Source organism: Octodon degus, unplaced genomic scaffold (assembly GCF_000260255.1).
Source record: "Octodon degus isolate 3935 unplaced genomic scaffold, OctDeg1.0 scaffold00042, whole genome shotgun sequence".
NCBI lineage: Eukaryota > Metazoa > Chordata > Mammalia > Rodentia > Octodontidae > Octodon > Octodon degus.
The window spans coordinates 6,606,880-6,629,509 of NW_004524618.1; the positions used below are offsets into that span (position 1 = coordinate 6,606,880).

The 22,630-nt window shown below is 45.3% G+C and overlaps 1 protein-coding gene across 1 annotated transcript in view; it reads right to left on the reverse strand.

The window, feature by feature from the left end:
- Window positions 1-22,630, reverse strand: part of Sorcs1 (sortilin related VPS10 domain containing receptor 1) — a 526,874-nt gene that overhangs the window by 203,298 nt on the left and 300,946 nt on the right. The gene's annotated exons all lie outside the window — the stretch shown is intronic.

The window sequence follows — 22,630 nt, forward strand, 5'->3', positions numbered from 1 at the left end:
TAATTTTGTACATAACGGTACGACTTGGAATGACCATGTCTTGGAAGTAACTGACATGCTGATCAACAGATGAATGGATAAAGAAAATTTGGAATGGATAAAGGAGTACTCTTGTGCCATGAAGAAAGTTAACGGGCAGATGTTTTTAGGTGAACAATACACCTCCAGACCATAATCTTCGGTGAAATCAATCAGACACTCAAATTTAAATATCACATTGTTTCTCTGGGAAACCAAAATTATAATAGACATCAAAACAGAGCAGAGATATTAGGAAATAGGAAGAATTTTATCAAACGAGGAGGGGAATAAAAGGTGGGGATGAAAGGAGAAAGGGATGGAGAAGGGATTGAAGAAAAGCAGAGTTGAAGAATGGAAATACAGATTTTGTAAATGTAAAGAGGAAGAAGAGTTGGAGGGGAAAAAGGGAAGGAGGAAAACAAAGAACAAAGATGTGTTGCTATGTTTCATGGCATATCAGCTGAGATGAAGGCGATCACTCCGTACCGCAAACACACACTGATAAAACCCTTAATCTCAATAACATGGTTTAAAGTGAATAAAATGTTTCCTTTTTATCTCAGATTTGAGAATTCTTTATTAAAATACTCAAGGCTAGGGGTGATAGCTCAGAGGTCCAAGCCCCTGCCTGGCAAGCACAAGGTCCCGAGTTTGATCCCTGATACTGCATGCTATTAATATTCTGTGCCAGCTCAGAAACCAGGCGTGGGGGTGCAAGCCTGTGATCCCAGTGCTGAGGAGGCTGAGACAGGAGGGTCACTATGAGTCCAAGCTGTGTAGTGAGAACTGTACCAAATAAATACATAAATAAATAAATAAATAAATATATTTTTAAAAAATCATTGTTTAATAAAATAGTCAAATAAAAACTTTCTAATGTATTTACCACAGGGTCTAGAGTGTCTCACTACACAGATTGGACTCATAGTGATCCTCCTATTTTCAGCCTCCTAAGCACTGGGATTACAGATGCTTGCCACCATACCCAGTCCCAGTCACTGTCCCAGTGTGCCCCGGGGGCGGGGCCTGCATGGTCTGCTATGGATCAAACTGTGGTTCTCGCGCCTGCCTAAGAAGGAGCTTTAGTCCTGAGCTACCTGGCTGGCTCTTAAAAACTTTAATAATAGATCATAAAACAGTATTTGGCCAGAGGAAACTTCTCCCATGTGGTAAACAAACACAAGAAAAGTAGTTCAGCCACAACAAAAATTATTAGAGCAAAGGAATTTAAGTCTAATCAATAAAGAAAATATATAAATTTATAGCACTTATAAACTATGTCATTTACAAAGATTAATAACATTTAAAATTCATTTAATGAATGAAATGCCAAATACGGAGCCTGTTAACAAGAATAAAAATATAATTGAATTTTTTAATATAAAATATAAGCTTTGGCTAACTGGAAAATTCACTCAGAGCACAGAAATACCAGAACATGTGGCATCCGGTTCTCTCAACAAATCAATGCATGACAGCGACCTTAAGCATGCAAGTGTACATAGAATTAAAGAAAGCACTGGGGGGAAGGATGATGTCCTTTAAAAAAATATGCAACCTATTACATGGGGTGTAACTACAAGAAAAGGGTCTGAATTTATACCTATATCTGCAAATTAGTACCTAGTTACCCATTATCTCCCAAACCGTATTTCACTACTGTACTAAGATTATATGCAAACTATCAACCTAAGACTTTGAATTTCAGAACTGCTGTGTTTATATTGACATTAGGATCCAATTTGCTCAACCTGCTAAGCCTTTCAGAGCACTGCAGATTTATCTCTCCCACAGCCTTCCAAAGGACTTGAAAAGGTACTTTATCTAAGTAGACAACAGTTAAGTTCATGCGCTATAATTACTTGCTAATAGATATGAGGGCTGTGAATTAAAGTAGACTGGTGTGTGAGATAACAAATCAATTGGCAGATTAAAGGATCTCATCAAACAAGTATCAGAAACCCTGATAAAGATGATAAGGGACTAACCAGGGAAACCTGAAAGGATTAACTCACTCCTTGAAAGGAAGCCCCCAAACAGGGAGGCTTGGAATCCGTTACCTTCAGGGTCCTACTAAGCCAGCAGCTACTAATTACTACTTAGTTTTACAAAGTAAAGGTCAGGTATGGAGAGCAGAATACAGTAGACATCAAAGGACCAAAAACCTGTTAAGTAGAAAGGACCCCATGGCATTCATTTGAGATCTTAAGGCTCCTATCCGTTTAATTCATTTAAAAAAGATCCTGTGATGCTAAGTATTCTATTTCCACATCCAGCAAGATTAGACCCGCTGCCCAGGGCACTCAGTCTCTTGACTCGCTGGCCTTTCCAGTCCCCAAGATTCAGCTCACTCCAGCAGAGGACAGATTTGCACACCGATGCAGCATCTGTGTGTGGCATCTATAGATCACAGTGATGTATGGAAAATCGAACAAAATGAGTGCCTCACTGAGCAATTTCTGCCCATAGGGAGTAAGAAAAACTACAAATTAGACATGAACCCAAATCTTGTGGGCCTAAATCACTAATGGTTAGGGGAGAAGGCTTTCCAACAAAATAAGAAATGCTCCTTTCCCTATTAGCCCTGGAAACACAGAACTGTTGGGCTCTTCCCACAGCCTGTGGCAGTCTCTCACTGTCAAGCTCGACACTGAGCTGGGACTCTGTGCTTCAATTTCTATGTCCTGCACAGAATCCCAGCAAAGGCACAGGGGAGGAGCACATGCCGCCACCCTACTACTTCTCCTGACAGTTGAGCATGGCAAGATCATGTGGGGGGCTCTAACTAATTCACTTTTCCTTTCCTTCCCATCTTTCTCCTTTGGTGACTTCTGTAGCTCCTTAGCTTGGACTGCAATGTAGGTCAACAGCACCATCAAAAGACTTTTATTTTTTAATTTTTTGATAAAAAAACAGACTACTTTAAAGAAAGAAGAAAAGAAGCAGGGAGAGGAATGCCAGGTACTAGGAGGCTGCAGATAAGGACCTTTCTCCCCCAGTGACAGTGTCTGGACAGACAGCAGACAGCAGAGCTGGACACTAGGCCACCTCTTTTGAAAATAGAATCTCCTGTTTAGATGCACTTAGACAGTATCACGATGTGTTTCCTTGATCGAGCACTGAGACTCGGGGTTACATTTCTCCTCCCCGAGCCCAAGGTTCTACTGCTTGCCCCTCTCCTTTGGGCTGATGTTGAGTTTGCAGATCCATGCGAGGGAAGCGATTTTTCTTGGCTCACCTTTTCTGGCTGTGTTTTTGCAAATCTTTCACAGGGAAATAAAATGGAGGTCCCGAGCTCTCTGAGCCATTAAGGCTACTTGGAAACTTTCTGCAAGGGCAGTGATATTAGCAGCAATTGCCCTGGCCGGATTCCATTCCAAGTACTTGCATTCCACAGGGCATCTGCAGCAAAAGCCTCTTCCCACGCAGCCTTCTATACACTGATAGCTGAGCTCCAAGTGATTTGGGGTCAAAACAGTCTCTGCAACAGAGTCATCTGGAGAATGCACACAGTGGGCTCCACTTGCCCCAGCCTCACCTGCCATCTACAAATGCATCCACTGGTTGGCAATATACAGACATTCTAATATAGCCTTATTTTCCAAGGTCCAGCACCAAACCCTGGTCTTCCAGGGAGCCCCAGAAAAGTGAGGCTGGAATCAGTGTCATCACTCGCGGCTTCCTGGATGGTGAGTTGTTTCGAAATGTTGGATTCAGCTCAATAAATGAGCATCCTTTCATGCTTGTCATTTTCTGGCTCTTATTCCCATGCCATGAGCTAAATGAAAATGGGCGATTATCTGCGGTGAGAGAGATTTAGAAAAAGTGACACCCCTACTGCATGATATATGTGTATATCAAAGAAGAGCACACAGAAGACGGAGCAGTCAGACACCCTTCCTTAGCTGGCCTGGTGACTCAACCCGGAAGACTGCTTTCCTCATCCCAGTGAAGTGCATGTGTTCTCTTCAACATTTCTCTCCATCCTGGTGGCTGGAAATCTCTCTTTGCACTCATTTGGGGAAAGCAAGTCAAAGCAACAGCTGCGAAGTAGAGCTCCCCAGGCATCTGCCTCCCAGGCTTTCATCCTCTGTCCACATATCTGCACAGACTGCATCCTGTCCCTTCCACATGAAAGCATATCCTCCTTCCCCATAGTAATGTTTCCAAATAGCTGTCTAAGAAATAACCACAGCCAAGTCGTTTTTGTGTATCTGAACCTTTTCTTTTCAATGAGAAAGTTGTCGTTTCCTATAAAATTTCATCTTACTCTTAATAACAATGACAGGCTGAAAATTTGTCTTTTCTCATTTGCCAGGTGGAATACAGAGTTCATGTTTCCAGTAATGGTTTAGAAATGAAATACACTGTAATATGCAAAAAAAAAAAATAAGGTACAACCCTCTTTGGGCTTCACTTTCTCTATGACTGGCCTTGGAATATGATCCTGCGGGACCACACTCTGCTAGCAAGAGACTTCCCACATTTTGTAGCAAGACACCAAAGGCAGGCAGAGATTAGCTTCTTTGAAAACATTATAAAAACATCGATCTCCTCTGCATTTGTACTTCGAGTATTTCTTTGAAAAACAATCAGAATGAAATATCTAAAGGATTTGAGAGTGAAAAAGGCAAAGCCCTGTGTCAGATAAAATTTTCTGTGCCTAAGGCACAATTATTGCTCGTGAATAATTAGCCAGGTGCTTTGTGGGGGCTACTTAACAAGGTCCGCTCACCATGCACCCACACTCTCTTCTCCTCTGCTACAGAGCTGCCTCACCTGCTCTGGCTCAGGGTCACTGATGCCAGGCTTCGAGTGATGGTTTGTTGCCTGTAGCAGCTACACCCTAGCCAAGCGCTGGCTCTGCCTCAAGGCAGGTAGGAGGAAGTTGCCTTCTCGCTGGCCTTGTCAAGCTGTCCCCGCTGCTGGCTAATAGGGCTTCTATGCCTGCCTCTTGTTTTCCTCCGAACCTTGCCAGCTAAGCCAATAGAAGAAAAGGAAATAAAAAAGACACTGGACTTGTTCAGAGGAAAGCTGAGAGGGTCTCAGAGCAGCTGTCCATTTTACTGCTAGTTATAAAGACAACAAGATGTGGGAATCAAGCCAAGGTACTATAAAAACAACTGTCTAGATTAAAAGGCTTCTCTAAGTCCTAAAAACCAGAAGTGAGGGTAGACCCTGGGCTTAACCAAAGCACAGAAGGAATCAGGGAAGTAGGGATCTGCTTTTCTTTGGCAGAGACGTCCTGCAGCCTGCCGCCTCTGTGAGCAGACAGCGTGCTGCATCGGGGCCGTGTCCGCGATGGGGCTCTCTCCGTGCCAGGAGCCCACGCCAGTCCACTTCATGCCACTCCACTTGTCCCTGTGGGAACTTGAAAGGCACGACAGCCCAGTTACGAAAAGGAGATGAGTGGCAGGCTGGTCCCGGCAGCTCTGAGTGAAGACCGCTATCTCATTTGAAGACACGTCAAGGGCTTGTGGGTGGGAGACGAGCGCCTTCATGGTCATGGATTAAAGAGTGTGCGTGTATTCAATAGTAACTTTCTTGGGCCTGCCCAATAGCTCAGCGGATTAAAGCACCTACAAGCAAGCGCAGGGAACAGGGCTTTGATCCCCAGGTCTGCCATGCCGGCCTGACCCCCAGGGCGAGCTGAGAGCAATTGAGACTGGGTGTGGTGGCGTTCCTGTAATTCCAGCTCTGGGGAGGCTGTAAACAGGTGGATCACCCCGAGTTTGATCTAGTAGTGAGACCCTGAACACCCTGTAGACCCTTCCCTAAAATATAAATAAATAAATAAATAAATGCCCCTGTGCTTTGCTTTGCTCATACCCCCCTCAAGGGCTCTGGGAAGAGGCCTTTGCAGCTGGAAAGCCCGGGGCTTCATACCCACACACTGCTGCTTGCCCTGCGAAGGAAGAAAGCTGAAGCCCTAGAACGATGGAGCGCAACTTTTAGAAAACACAATCTCAAGAGCCCTTCTCTGCCCGAAGCTGAACAAATGTCTTTGCAAATAATGTCATGGAAACTTCCTGGGGCTCCGTGAGGTTGAACTGCTGGTGAGCACCTGTGCCAGGGTCCCTAGGAGCTCCAGCTCCAGCCCCTGCTTCCTCCAGGGGACAGAGCAGAGGGCGACAGCAGCAGCAGCCTGCTCCGCGCTTCCTGCTACACTGGGCTGTGGCCCTCTGGCCTCTCTGGAATAGCAAAAGTGCCCAGGACACCCTTGGAGTGCTGCGCCTACACCCTACGCTCAGGGGAGGAGCAGAACACAGCTGTCCTTCTGGGAGAGAGGCTAGGAGCCTCAGCTTTTACATCCCAGAGACAGAGAGAAAGTCTACTTTCAAATAAAGTCTGCGGCTGCCCAGTAGAGGGCGGCTGGTGCCAAACATAACTTCAGCGCTTCATACCTGCATCACCAGCACGGGATGCTCATCCACTCATTTTAGAGCAGTGGAGAGTCTTACTGAAAGAGGATGCCTCTCCTTAGCACGGCTCACCTCAGCTCAGCAAAACGTAACCCTTGTCTCTGGGAAGTGGAGCTGAGGGAGATGGTGACGCGGCATCAGCTGTGACCCTCAGCGCTCCTGGGAAGAGCTCCTAAGGCTGCACCGCAGCAAGCAACCTGGATGGCTGCTAAGGTATGCTGAGACCCAAGCACCTCGGTAGTGCTGTGGCCACTTTGTGCAAATAATCCCTGAAAAGCAAAAGGGAAATGTGAGGGTGGATCTTTGGATGTTAACAAAACATCTGCCCTGCTCCACTCTGCTGTATGTGACTAGAAACACAGCTGTTATTGCGATTCCCTGAGCAGACAGCAGCTCCTGGGCACCTTAGAGGGCAGGACTCTGGCCTTGAGGAAATCACATGTTTTAGTTAACTTGTGCAGAACATGACTATCAGCCAAGAAGTTGAGGGACGTCTCACATATTTGCACAATATCAGGAGCACACAAGCTGAGCAATCTGCCTTTTGAGCCTTAGTTGTTGGTGTTTTGTTTTGTTTTTTTTGGGGGGGGAATTTATTTTTTAACTTTAAAAAGTTTAGTTTTAATTTTTAACTTTAAAAACATTTGGGGCTGGGGAGATGGCTCAGTAGAATAAGAGCTTCCCAGGCAAACACAAGGGCCTGAGTTCAATCCTCGGTTCCGCAAAAAACAAACAAACAAACAACAACAACAACAACAACAAAAACATTTAACTTTGGAGCAGGGCATGGTGGCCCACACCTATAATCCCAGCACTCGGAGGCTGAGGCAGGAGGATCCTTGCAAGTCCAAGTCCTGCCTGGGCTACCAAGAGAGCTCAAGGGCAGCCTGAACTGCATAGTGAGACCCTAGATCAAAAAGAAAAAGCAAAAGGTGTTAATTAGAAAGTTTCTCCATGAATCCTCATCAAGTGTGACAATGTTCTCAGCGCACTTTATGCATGTGTGTCGTACAGCTCAGACTTTGCTGTCATCACTGATTTGAGAGGCTGGCGAGGACTTTGCTTCCCCTTTGAGCCACGCGAAGAGGGTTATCTCAGGTACCACTTAAAGAGGCAAAGAATTTCCACTTTCAATGTAGATCCAGTTGTAAGTAACTTCTTTGCTAAAATTTCTCCTTATATATTTTTCTTTTATAATTTTCAAGAATTTCTTTTACACACTTGATAAAGAATAAAAATGAAAGGAAACTTAATTCACGAGGGCTTGCATGTCCATCTTCAACAGAGGGAATGGCACGTGCAAGCTTGCATAAATGACTCCTTCTGCTACAGAGACGATTGCTAGAAAAAAGGACAATTCCTCTTCCTGGGGAGCTGCAAGAGAGTCATAGCGCCTATCATAAATAGCAGGCGCCTTTAGATTTACTGAAGATATATCTCAAAGATAAAGTATGGAGCTGAGTGGAGCCACAGGGTCTGATCAGAATGCAGGAATAAAGATAGGTGAGGGAACAGCCAGGGCTCCCCGCACACACACATGAAGATGGGAGGCACCGCTTGGTGGGACCCTCTGAGGAGCACATTCAGGCAACGGACCCTTGCTCCAAGCAAGCCCTACACGCTGGCCCCGGTGTCAGATCTCGGGCCTCTGGGCCCAGGTGTGACAAGCAAGACAGGTACAGCTCAGCTACATGCCCGAGTCCACAGAGGAGCTTATGAGCAGATATAGGCAGCCTGTGGACCGCAGGCAGTCGCAGTCAGATGAGGAAGAGTGTGCAGCTAGGGATGACAGGGCAGCTAGCACCGCACCAGGAGGCAAAGGCTGCCCGCCTTCCGGCCGCGGCAAATGCACCCTTACTATTGCGGGCAATGCCACTCGCAAACATAGGGAGGAGGAATGCTCACAGGCTTCCCCTTCTACCTCCACCCAACGCTCAGTAGCAAGTGTGCCGGAGCCAGCAGCGACACCTGTGTTTGCTGCAAGGCTCCTCGGGGTCTCTGTCTGGAGTCTCCTCTGGATTCCTGAAGCGGTAGGCTGAGCCTGCACAGCCACAAGGCTCCTCTCACCTCGTGAAGTGAATAGCAGACCTCAAGTGCGGCACATGGTTTGTCTTTACATTTTTTTCTCTGCATATTATCTGAGATTGTAAAATTAATATTTAAATCATGAAATTTATTAAAGGTCTCTCAGCACTGAGTCTCAAGAACAGAAGGAAAAAGTAACGCTCCCTGGTGAGGGAACTGGAGCAGGGTTTGCAAAGCAGTCGCCTGCGCTGGAAGGAATGGAGAGGACAGCTGCAGAGGATCTAGCTCAAGGCTTCCGGGCCAGGTCGCAGGACTGACACAGCAGGGCCGCTGCAGCCCCCGCCCAAGTCACTGTGCTTGTATAAAGATGTGAGACCACCGTACATGCACACATATGCTTGCATTCATGCCATCGTCTGCCAACAGGTTATGTTATAAATACATAAGGTCACCTTGTGACCTCCACTTTGACATAAATGACCTTGGGGGAAGGTGCAAAGGGGGAGGAAGAAAAAGGAAGGAAGGAGGGAGAAAGCGAGGCAAAGAAGTGAAGAAGGGAGGAAAGAAGTGAAAGAAGCAGAGTATGAGGCATTTGCAGATAGGTAATATCCAATCCAGCGCAGCTCGCTCCCACCTATTTATTGCACAGTGCTTTGTGATTCCCGAGTGGGGACTGTACAGGAGGGACACAATGAACCATCAGGAGAACTCGGTAGTGGCAATAAATGCAGCCAAATGGTTTGAGCTTGATAATCTTCTCGGGTTTGTCATATGCGTGTGATCAGTTTCCACTGGCTTTTGGGTAATGAAATGCTGACTGCAGCCTCCGGGGGACCAGCTGGCCTCCTGCGCTCAAAGCCACACTCCCTGTCTTTCCCGCAAAGCCTGGAGGGTAGGAAAAGCACAATGTGGAGCCTCTTGGGAAATTTTAAGCCCTCATACAAATATAATCTTCACAAGCCTATAAAATTTCAAATAGCAAAGAGAGGGGTAATAGAAGTACAGGAACCATTTTCTGTGCAGATCAAAGAGTGACTCGCATTCTCTCGCTGCTAGCACTGTGTGCAGAGGAAGCGAGGGAAGAGGCTGTTTCCTCAGGAAGACAGTGCTTTCTGTGAAGCTTTGACTTGCTTAGATCTGGAATTTTAAACCACAAAGGAAAGGCAAATTTCAAGCTCCATTTACTTTTAGCAAATTGGGACCTCTTGTCTCCATCTGAGCACACTCAGGCTCGTTCCTGGGCCACTGTATCTGTCCAATGGCTGCTTCTACCAAAATAACTTGGCTTGGATAATGTGGCTTCAAGTCCCGTGAAAATGTCAGCAGCATCCAACCCCAGGAGTAGAAGGAGGAGGGGAGGAGAGCTGCAAGGTGGAGCGATGACAAAAGGGGTGTCAGGAATCTTTTTCCCGTGTTCACTTCCCAGATGAACAATTCCTAAAGCTGCTGGGGCACCAGCAACACTGATCTTCCGCGAGGAACATCTGTGTCCTCAGATGCACTGGTTCAAGATGAACTGGTTCTAAAGGGCCTCATGTTAACTGGGTCACAGGAAGCAGCTGAAGTTTGTCGAAGGCCACCACCCTACCGTCCACATCACCTTGTGTGATAACTCATCCAGTCACTGCCTGACTTCTCTCCCTGCTAGGAACTTGATTTTTGCCAGCTTGCCATAGAACAGTCTCTGCTCTTCTTGGGGAGAACGATGACTCTCAGTGAGCGATGTCTTCCATCACCCCACAGTAATGTGAGTCTCTCCTGATGGGAGGATCCTGGAAATACCTGTAGTCAATGTCTCCTTTCTTTCCTAATTATTTTATCATTTAAAATCTTCATTTATGTTGACACAGGAGGTCATTTCACTGGTTGGCTTTCTTCCTCCCTTCCCTTCCATTTCCATTTGCAGGTCATTCTCTCCTTCTTTAGGGAAGAAAACTGCAGACTAACAAAGCATCCTACCCCCACACAAGGCACAGAGCCAGGACCACAGCAAGCACAGCAGGGGTGAGAAGTAATAGATTTTTATTGGTGCCTGGGGGTAAAGGTCAGCTGTCTTGGAACAATGGCCATCTATGGTCCTGGCAGCCTGAGCTCTCTGTAGGAGTTTGTAAATGTCAGCGATGTACTTCCAAATGGAAACACAAATGCTGTGTTTCCCAAGAACAAAGACAGCTTTGGCCCTGCAGCAAGTATGTAAATGTGTTAGCTAAGTGAAGTACAGGATGGACACACAAACACGCTACATAACATAAATGTAAAAGACGATATACAGCTCCCAATATCCAATGTCAGAGAAGTATCTTCCTAAGATACAACACTTCTCTACCCAACATGAATCTGGCTTCCTTCCTGGACAGTCCCTGCAGTTAAAACACTATAATTATTTGAGTTAAGTGATGTGTTTGGTTCCTAAGAAAGGCTGTCCCCACCTAAGCGAAGTTTGGGGTTGCTGATGAGACAGGTATGCCTGCTGGTTAAGCTGTGGCTGATGCTTACTTCCAGAGAAATCAGGCTCTTTTTTAGAAAGTGTTTGAGAAAAGCTATCAAGTAGTGGCAGTGCTACACCTGAAGCCCTCTAGTTTTCTCAGAAATTATTGCCTGCCTCTCCTAGTACCCTGCTTCTCTCCATTCTTCTCCTTTCTAACCTTCAACCACTATCCTTTTCTGGGATGCATTTCATAAGTTTACAGGGACTCCTTTATGGTTTGTGTCTGGTTGTCCCCCCCAAAGCCTCATGTGGTCACTGGGGCAAGTTTCTAGTTTGTGATTAATTCATAATCCAATGCTGGGATTATGGGTGTAAGTGCTGCTAAGATTAAATGTATGAGTGCTGCACCCTCCTGGCGCAGACAGCTTGAAGGCAGTACAAGGAAAGAAGCATGGCTTGCCTCTGCCTCTGCTGCTGCCTCTTTGCTCTTGCTGTTTCGCTGTTTTCCAATGTCATGAATTGTTGTCCTCTGCCATGTGTTACTCTGCCTTGGAACCAGCTGAGTATAGACTGAAACCTCCACTAACTGTGAGCTAAACAAACCTTTTCTTCCTTAATTTTGGGTTTCTGGTACTTCATCCCAGAAACGAGAGAAAATAACTGAGACAGAGTTCCTTCTTTAAATCAATGGTTAGGATAAATGGTCAGTCACGGGCACGTGCTAAGAGCGTTATGTATGCAGATATGCCGTATGTGTAATACAGGCATCAAATTATAAGATTTCATGAGGTGGAAGCACAGTACCAGAGTGCTATGAATCCTGGGCTTCTTTCTCTCCATACCCTCGCCCTTCAGGTTGTAAACCCTTGATAGACTATGCTCTGTATCACGAATATCGGTGTCTCTTCTGCCTAGCAGTGAGTAGACGTTGGTTTCCCCTAAATTACATTTCTCTGTTGCGACTGTTATCACCCTGTGTCACATCAATCTGCTTTCCTGGCTAGCTTGAGCCCTCTCATTCCACGTTCCTGACTTTCAGCTTCCAGTCCTTTCAGAACACAGAGCCTTTGTTGTCTGTACCACACAATGTCTTGGTTACTTTTCTCTCGCTGCTGGAACAAAATACCCAACATCCAACATTAAGGAAGGAAAGGATTATTTAGCTCACAGTTTGTGGAGGTTTCAGTTCATACTGAGCTGGCTCCAAGGCAGAGTGGCACACGGCAGAGGGCAGCAGTTCATGGCTGCAGAAAACAGCACAGCAGCAAGAACGAAGGAAGGAGCAGAGGCAGAGAGCAAGGCTCTTTTGCTCTCCCATACTGCATTCAGGCTATCCGCCCTGGAGGTGCGGTGGGGTATCACTCCTCCCCATAATCCCAACAGTATTCACACCCACAATCCCAGCATTGGATCATGAATTAATGACAAACTTAGAAGCCTTCCTGTGACTACATGATGCTCTGGGGGACATCCAGACCCAAAATGTAACGCCTATCACCACACACATCCTTTCACCTTCTGTTACTGATTGCATCTCTGCAATGGAATGGTGGATTCCACGAGGACAGTGCAAGGGTCTCCATCTTTTCTGTTCATATGCATTTCTATTGTGCTTGCAAAGAACCAGGAAGAATTTTGAGAAAAAACAAGTCAACTGATTTCTTCCTACTCCTGTACCTTCCTATCTCATCCATGGCTCTGATTTACCAATTACTTAAGGTTAATGCTGAATACAGAAACCCTAGACTAAAGTGAATTGAAATGTTACCAATTCAACATTAGTAACATTAACAGTAACATTAGTAGCATTGGCCATGTACAGGCTTCTAGGCAAGGCAGGAAAAAATCTGTAAAATTGAAAACAAATTTTATTATCATGTTAGAATCATAACTCAAATTAGTCAGGAGGGCAAGTTAGTTCTTATAGGCAAATATTCATGAAAATTAGTGCTTTCAAGTGTCAAAATAGATATTCATTTAAAACTGCCAATCGCTGCCAGCTTTGCCCTGTGTGTGCTGAGCAACCCTTTCGCAGGGCACATACGCCGCAGGCCAGTTTGCGTCTTCTGTTTTCCTTCTGCTTTGACAAATATTTGCTTCTCCAGGAAAGCCTCCTGAGGTGCCCAAAGATGGAGTTCTGTATGTGCAGCTACTGTGATATATATGTTCCATAATGTGATTGATTGCTTATATATTTGTCTCTCCTACCAGGTTGAAAAGATCTTAAGAGCAAGAGCAAAAACTTACATTTCTTTTTCATCGGCCACAAAAATAGGTATTTTGCAACATCTGGTGGTTGAGTTGACAAACAACAGCATAAAGCACGACTACAAAATCTGAAATGGACAATTGTGAGGCTAAGACTCACATGCACTAAATGCCTGTTCTACAGAGGTGCTCTTCAGTTTTTTAAAAATATTTATTTACTTACTTACTTATTGTGTGTATTTGCTGCAGGGACTCACTATGCTGCTTGGACTCATAGTGACCCTCCTGTTTTCAGCCTCCCCAGCACTGGGATCACAGGCGTGCACCACCATACCTGGTCTTGGTGGCCGGGCTCAGCGTACCTGGGGGCAGGGCTGACACAGCATGTGGTGCTGGGCATAGAACCCAGTCCCCGAGCTTGCCTAAGCAGGCACTTAGTCTGCTGAGCTATCTCACTGGCCTTTTGTTTTCAATTTTAAATCTTTTTAATAGCCTCTAGAAATTGATTCAGGGGTATTTTATCTTTAGAGCAGAAGTGACTGCCGTAGGAGGAGTTCAGAAAAAATAAAAGAAAGTCTCTTCTATGAACTAGGATGTGGCTAACCTGGAATTTAAAGCTGGGCAGACTGGCTCCAGTACCCATTATGTGAACAATTTCCCACAACTAACGAGGCCACTGAGCACAAATTCACAGTGGCTGCTTCCAAATACCAAGGTGTAACCTCCTAGTATTGGGAAGAAGTGGGGGGCTGATAGACCCGACGCACACTGACAACCGATGGAGCACACAGACACCAGAGGTCACTCCCTGGAGAGGTAGGTGTGTACACAGGAGAAAGGGCGTGTGAAGCACAAATTTCCTTAAGTGTAGGAGCAGTGACAGTGCTTGAATCTGCTCCTGGGGAACTGAGAGGCCACATCTAGACCTGCCGCACACTGACTCTTCAGTTGTGGCTGGGTTTTTGTTCCTGGCAAAACAAACTTCAGCCATAGCCATGAACAACTCCTACCCATCTGAAACCACTCAGGAGGAACAGAGAAACAACAGTAAACAGTACTTCCTCTGCCAGTCTTAACTGGTTCCTAGTAAATTAGCCCTCATCTCTCAGAGAGATCTCGAGAGATTCTTAAACTTTTATTGCAGGAACAGCTATGACTTTATTTCTTTATCTTCTACCCAGTATCTTATTTGTGTACTTTGCGTTAGCTATCTCTCACCACTACGGCATTACTTTCAGTTCTGTGCAGTCATCTCTACCACCTCCACTCTTGGGCTCCATATCTGTGCCTCCCCCATGCCTATCACTTATCAGAGATTGGTTGTGTATTGAGGATGGGTGTTTTTCTCTCTTCTTAATTTTCCAAATTTATCTTTCTCTTACTAAAGGCATGCTCATTGCCTGGTGACAGATGCTGTCAATCGTGGCTACATTTAGAATTGCAGCCCCCACACAAGCCTCACTGACCCAAGCAGTCCACGATGTGATCCCTCTATCCCAAGCATGGCAGAGGCCACAGTGGGAGCCTTTCCCGTGCGCATCTAAGTCTGCGTCGTTACCAAGTCTTCTTGCTATTGTTATTGTTCTGCAAAGCCTATTGTAAGTGGTAGATCTGAAAGACTATATAGTGAGATACATATTAATGGAAGGAGAACCACTAAACCAGGGATATAGGTATTTTTAAAAAATCTTTTAGTTATTTATTTATGTATTTAGTACAGGGTCTCACTATGCAGCTTGACCTCATAGTGACCCTCCTGGCCCAGCCTCCCCGGTGCTTGATTTACTGGTGTGCACTGCCACGCCTGGTTTTGGTGGCTGTCACCGTGTGCCCTGACATGGTATGTGCTTCCAGGGCTCAGACTTTAGTCCTTGTGCTTGCCAGGCAGGCACTTAGATTACAGAGTTATCTTCCTAACTGAGGGATATGGATCTTAAACCAAGGCAATGGATGACTAGCAGAACCAAGAGACAAAACCTTGGTTTCCCAAGGGAAGAGTCAACCTCACCAAAAAAATATTTGGATTGCAATGACTTAGAACTCAAGCTGGAGATGTTCTCTTAATTTCTCCAGGGAAGAAAACATGGTTTTAGTAAAGGTTCATCCACTGGACTTTGTTTTCCTAACAGCACCAAGAGAATGCCTGGGACAGACCGGATACACGGAAATGAAATCTCTTGGTCAACATGGTCCGTTTCTTGTAACAGTTTGCATTCGCCTCCACGCAGCACAAGGGTGGCTCACTGGAAACACATATTCTAGATCCAGTATGGCAACCACTGATGACAGAATCCCCTGAGAAGCCATGGGGCCCAAGCTCGAGGCAGGTGGATCAGAATGTCGAAGAGTCCTCTCACCATTTCCACGGCAGAGAACACAAGAACTAGCCCGAAATCATGCACCTGACCTTCGTGCGAGGCTGGTGGATGGGTATTTACTGCCAGTCCAGCCCAACTTCAGAGGACGTGCGCTCTGGCAAGGCCGGACTGTAAGGCAGAAATACGTAAGTAGGTGGCGAGATGAGAACACATTTTTAAAAACGTCTGCTTTTCAAATAAGGTTAAGCAGGAAGTCTATTACATATGTACTTGATAAACAGCCAGCCTTTGAGTGGGGTTCTCTGCACTGAGGATTTCCAACCCTGGTCCCCGCGGGGCAGCCAGCTGCTAGAGCCAGTAGCAGGACCAGAGACACAGGCTCCCTCCCGTTGCTCCTACTTCCTCTGTCTGGGAACTAACCCAGATTCTCATTATCTCCACTATCTTCTTTTGTTACAAGAGAATAAAACACAAACACAGAGTTCTAATTTTTTTTAACTGAGGATGAAAAATTATTTAATCCTAGTAACATTGCTCTGAGATTACTAAATCTAGCTAAGAATCCTGTGTAAACCTAGCACCTTATTTATCTAGGTTGCTTCAAGTATCTATTTAATAGCTGCTATGAACTAGAAATTTATTATGTGATAGATTTAGTATATTACAAAAACAATAACAAATATGTGATAATTATGCAAGAAACTTCTTTTCAGCCAGAAAAAAATATTAAGTAGTACTTGATGATACAGAAAATAAAAGAGCAAAACCTTAATTAACATAATCAGTTTTGAGAACTCAGGAAAATGAGGTAATCTTTGTGGTTGGAGAAAAAGTGGAGAGAGAGGACTGGGGAGATGGCTCAGTGGAATAAGCGCTTCCCTGGCAAGCACAAAGGCTTGAGTTCAATCCCTGGTTCTGCAAAAAAAATTTTAAAAAGTGGAGAGAGAGAAAAGAGGGAGGGAGGGAAGAAGGCAGGGAGGGAGGGAGGGAGAGAAAGAAGAGGGAGAGAAAAAGGGAGGGAAGGAGAGACAGAAACGGAGAGGGAAAGACAGGGAGGGAGAGGGAAAGAGGTAAGGAGGGGGTGAAGGAGGGTGAGAGAGACAGAGAGAAGGAGGGAGAGAGAGAGAGATGGAAAGAAGGAGGAAGAGAGAAAGCTTGTTAAAATCATGCACAGATCATAATTTATTACCTAAACCTGACACTTTTAATAATTCTTAAAACATTTGCTAACATCAGTTCTAGAGACACACAGCTAATTTCCATAATAGCCAACTAGTTACTCAATTTATTGTGGCAAAACTGAAGAGTATGGTTTTATTAGCTCCAATTTACTGTGGATGGCACCCTAAGCGCTCTGATGTACATGAAGCAGTGCAGGGTCCACGGCTGTCCAGGGGCACAGGGAGGGCTGTGTCTTAGAACGGGATTGTTTTTGCATTTCTCTCTGAACTGTGTTCCACAGAGCTCGGGACCCAGAGGGTGCCCCAGGCTTACTGACCAGCTAGGGGGCAGTCTGAGCTCCTGTGGCAGTGGCCAGCGTCCACCAAGTAATCTGTCTTCAGGACGCTGTGACTTGTTCGAAACCCAGAGGCAGGCTTAACTCCTGGAAAGTCATGGGGAGCAAAAAAGCCAGCGATGTGGGGTGCTTGATTTCTTGGATGCTATGTTTTTAATGCTCTGGAATAAAATTGAGCAGCGCTCTATGAAATTGGGCAGTGTACACACTTGGTAAAAGGATCAAAAGAGATGCTTTTCTCCTTAGCTGTGGTTAAGTGTGAGGTTCGATGGAGGGAGGGAGGAGCACTTATGCAGTCTTTAAAAAGAGCTTTTACTGAAGTTTGGGAAACACCACTTCCACTGTGTCTCTGAGTTCGTGTCTGGAAATTCTTATGAATGAAACATATATTCTTTTTAAGAGATTAGAGGCAAAGAAAGAGTTGATCTTGTGTACAAAAGGACACATAAAACAGCTAGGTGAGCAAGAACAAGGGCTCGTGCCTGCCATGAGAATCGCCACGCACCCTTTGATGTATTCTACAGTGCCCCAGCGCCCCTCGGGCTCATGAATCACATGTCAAGGGCAGAGTCCTGGCACTTTAAATATGAATCACCTCTCCTTGGTTAGAAATTATGGCCTAGAACTAACTAAAACATATGCAGACTCTTAAAACATTTGTGTATTGGAAAGAATTAAGTTTACAATTAGAAGGCATCAGTGAGTCCAAGAGAGGTTCACAGGCCGGGGCCTTCGCCAAATCCAAACCAGGGGGCCCAAAGCACAACCTGAGCTCAGGCCAGAGACTCAGGCACACGTGGGCTGCTGGTGCAGCTCTCGGGTCTGTGCCCAGCAGGTGGACTGCGCGGCTGCTCCCGGTACTTTCTCTCTTTAGGGCCTTCCACTCCAACTCCAACGGGAGATTAGAAGTGGTGGAGGGTGGGGGTGGGGGGTATCTCCGCAGGACCGGGGAGACAGTTCTGCTGTCTAAGTGCTTGTTTGGCAAATGCAAGGCCCTGAGTACGATCCCTGGTACCATGTGCCATGCTGGCCCCCAAGCCCCTGGAATGCTGAGCTGGCCACCGGAATGGCGTGGTGGCATACACCTGTAATCCCAGAACTGGGGAGGCTGAGACAGGAGGGTCACTATAACTCCAAGCTGCGGTGTGAGACCCTGTATGAAATAAATAAGTAAATAAATAAAATATTAAAAAGGAACTGCTTGAACACAAATATCATACCATTCACAGTGTCGGTAAAGTTTCACCTCATAACCTTAGTAATTTATTCCTCAGCAGCATTCAGTCAGACAAACCACATGGCTCCCAAGGGCTCAGTTTTCATACAGTACGCTAAACATGGGAGTAAACCTGGATCCCCCAACTCATTTCATGGTATAAACTAATAATTCCATGATTCTTCTAAGAGATGTTGGCAGACTCTATCAAACGCGTGTCGTGCCTGTCCCCCAATATCACATATGTGGTGTACAGAACAACCAGACAAATGACTAGAAAAATTAAGCATGGCCAAGATAAATAGAGACAGTGATTCAATAATCAAACACTTATTTAGAAAGTGTCACATGCAGTATGGTAATTAAAACCTAAACATCTGGAGAAAATGCAAACAGCGTTTAATGCTGGCAGTACCGGGGGACCTGCAGAATGATCAATGTGTGCTGCCCAGCGAGCGTCCTATTTATAGGATGAAAGTCTTTAAAGACACTCTCAGCAGGAGCGCTATTAATTAAGAAGCAATAACACAGAAACAGGGGAACAGGGATGAAAGGGGGCGCAGGAAACCGAAGCGCAGATACGTTGCAGGTTTTGCTCTTTGCTGGGAACATAGAAGGCAGAGACGGCGAGGTTGTAACAATGGCATGCATTGGCTGCTCTGAGTAAAAACATACATATGTACACACAAACACACACACACATGCACACACAATTTTTCTTCTTTTTCCCACTGAACTCCAACTGGGTTTTGTGTGCTTTAATCCAGGAAGATGTTACAGACGCTCCATGAAGGGGAGGCAGCCCGGGCCAGTTGGGGGTAAGGAGAAACGTACTTCTGCCAGACACGCAGAGTCCAAAGGCATTTTCATTTTAGTCTGAATACAGCTAAACTCAAAGAGAATTTTAGAGCGAGACTAGGGTTTTCTTATTGATTTTTTTCTTTGCTACATTTATATTAGTTTCCCATCAACTTCTTATCCCAGCAGCTCAGCCTTTCCTGTCAGGGTTGGGCCCCACCATCTTTCCATACAGGAGACCACTCGTCTTGGCCACAAAAGCTCTCCTGACAGAAACTGCAGGTGAGACATTCCCTGAGACATGGTGACAGGGGCAGCCTGCCTCTTTTCTGGTGCTCGGGCTTTCTTAGGAAGCCTCCTTCCTACGTCAGAGGCCAAAGGCACAGACACTCTTTGAGAAAGCATGAACGAGCAGTACAACACCTAGGAGCAGGGTTTCTAGGTTTCTTAATCAAGATTTCCTGAAGGAGGGCGGAGGAGAAAGCTCAGCAGAATAAGCCCCTGCCTGACAAGTGCAAGGTCTTGAGTTCAATCCCTGTCAATTCCTGGTCGAAAGAAGGAAGGAAGGAAGGAAGGAAGGAAGGAAGGAAGGAAGGAAGGAAGGAAGGAAGGAAAGAGAGAAAGAGAGAGAGATAGAGAAAGAAAGAAAGAAAGAAAGAAAGAAAGAAAGAAAGAAAGAAAGAAAGAAAGAAAGAGGCATGTTGCTGTGTGATTATCTCAATTGGTTTTAATCAAGACAGAAACTGAAGCTCTACCAAAGAACTGTTTAAAACAAGACACACTTTTGTATTATAATTACTTGCAGTAACGAGAGAGAGAGAGAGAGAGAGAGAGAGAGAGAGAGAGAGACAAAGATTTCTTAACGTGAACTAAGAGGATAGGATGGTTTACACTGCAGCAAGCCCATCCATGGAAAGCAGCACACACACAGAAATGCCCACTGGACGGTCACCCATTTAAACTGTGAGAAGGGTCGGCTTCATTTTGGACTTAGACTCAGTAATGCTCTCATAAGCAGCTTGCAAAGCCAGGGCATGATGCCACTGCACCAAGACACAGTAACCAGAGACCTGCCCTTGTCCTCACAGGCAGCGAAATACCCCACGAATAAAGCCAAGACAAGCAGGTTCCCAGGATCGCAGACTATCACAGCACCCTGCTGCTCCCTTCTAGGTGGTGCCACTGAGAGAAAAGGTGGGTGACTTCCTGGGACCCAAGACACTACCTTGCTAGGCAGCACCCAGACATTAGACAGCTTTATTATGGTAAAGGCTGCAGTTTCCCCTAGACAGCAGTGGATTCATGGGGAGAGGTGTGGACCGAGGGCCCTTAACCTGCCCAATGGGCACAGCTTGATAATTCTTTCTTCTTTTTTCCATACACAAACTCCTATTGATTGGGTAAAACATATTCACACTTCAAAATGCTACACAGGTACAATCTCTTGCTTCAAATATATGCCTTGGGGGCAGGGGTATATTTCATAGTGATAAATTCAACTCATAACTGGAAAAACGGTACCCAAATGTACTGCTTTGCCAACTCTATTGATTTTTGCACCATTGTAAAGACCTTCTTTGTCCTCCAATCTATCTCTAAATCTATCAGCATCTCAGAAAGTGACCCTGATAGTCTCGTTTATCTGTTGAGGAAAAGATCTGCTGGTTTAGGTTCTCTTGTAAACACTGGGGTTTAAACAGCTCAGGGTCATCTCTGCTTCTGCAAGGTGACAGACCCAGAAAAAGCTGTTCTCCCTGTTATGGAAGGGACTTTTCTTCTGCAGCCAGTGGTGCTCCACTCTTAGTTCAGATCTGCCCATCCAGATAAGCACAGGCTGCCTATGCAGGTAAGGACAGACTGCCTGTCGGAGACATGCATGCTGATGAAACAAAGAGTGGACTTCAGGGCAGGGCCCTCTGCTCTATTCCCTTCTGGAGCCACATCTGCACCTGGATTCTTACTCTGCTCCTGTGAACTATCTTGGTCTTGGGTCATCAGCTTATGCTCTGCAGCTACAGAAAAACCAGTAATCATATCCAATAGTTGGCATCTTATCTTTCATTGAAATCATATTATTCTTCAATCGCATCCATAGAACAGTCACTGTCCATAGGCTAGAACAGTCTCTGGGACTCTCCTGGAGCTCTAAATTCCTTCACTGTGCCATTACCACTTGACAAATAGAAATGACTCACACCAAGTGGGAAAGAATTCAAGCGAGGTGGGGAGATTCCTAAATCCTAGTTCACAGATATTTCCATTACAAAGTCAGACTGAATTTACTACTCAGACACAGGATATCAGAGGCTGCGACTCTGGTTTATTTTTCTTTTTATTCCACGGTGCAAAACATTATCTAGCATGTTTTGATGATTAAATTGAATTTACCAAAAATGTGAATGATAGGGAAAAAAAATGCACATTACAAGAGTAAATGTAAAGGCAAGAGTAAAGTAAATCTGATTATCAGTATAAATGATCTAAGTTCAGTTCTTCAATCTGAGATTATATATAGATCAAAATATTTTACATATGATTACTAATAATGGATCACTCTCCAGCCCATAAAAGGATGATGGGAATGTTCCAGGCATGGCCAAAAATTTACAAGTTTGACACTCTTGAGCTGTGTTTTCTGTAACTGCGGCCATCATCAGTATAAATCTAAGGTAATTAAAAGTAAATAAAAATAATATTCAGCTACTCAACCACATGAATCATATTTGAAACACTCAACAGCCATAAATTATTATTGTCTAGAGTGTTTGACAGTTTGGAAAAACATTTCCATCCATGCAGAAAGTTCAGCTGGACACTTCTATTTATAGAGGATAATAACTACTATTACTTCCAATAATTATATGAAGCAGGAGGGACAGGATGATAGGAAAGGAGAATAAAATAAAGAGAAAACCCTGATTAAGCCTTTACCGCCCTGTGCTCAGCAATTGAAATGTCTAATTCCATAGAACCCTTCGAGCTTCCCTCAGGAGGTAGGTACTGTAATTACCCCCATTTTAAGTTTGACAGCACTGTGCTTGGAGAGATTAAGAACATCACCGTGCTAATCATTTAGTAATTGGCTTAGTTGGCTTTTTATGGGAGCCATCTAAATTCAGACCCCGTGCTCAGAGGGTAGGCCGTGCCTCCTGAAGCATTTGCAAGTAGTACAGCCAGAGGGAACACTGAACTTTACACTGACGCTTCCTCCCCCGGTACATCTCGGAAACATCTGAGGAACGGCCTCAAGGTTTGCAATTAGCTGAGCCCTAATCCCGAGCAACACAGCTGGACTAGGGCTGCCTAAGAGGTGAATCTCACCACTCTTCTGCCCAATGTGGAGCTTTCATCCCCGCAGTTGGTGAAGCCTGAACAAACTTTAGAAATAACCCCCACCCCCCACTGCTGGAGGACAACGCCTGCATTAAATGCTGGTTCGTTTATTTACTCCCCGTCCCGAGCATCGGATGAAAGCCCATCTTTCTTCTGTCTTGTCAAGAGCTCCGCTCCTTGTGACTGACTGGGCAGAGCTTTTACAAGACAGTCAGCGGCATTCACACAAGAGAACTCACTTCCTGTAGCTGCCTTTCTGAAATGCTAACGAGGCGGCTACCCCAGCCCTCCTGCCCTCGCTGCTGCTGGCCTGAACGTTATGGCCTGTCAGGCACTTCCCCGCCT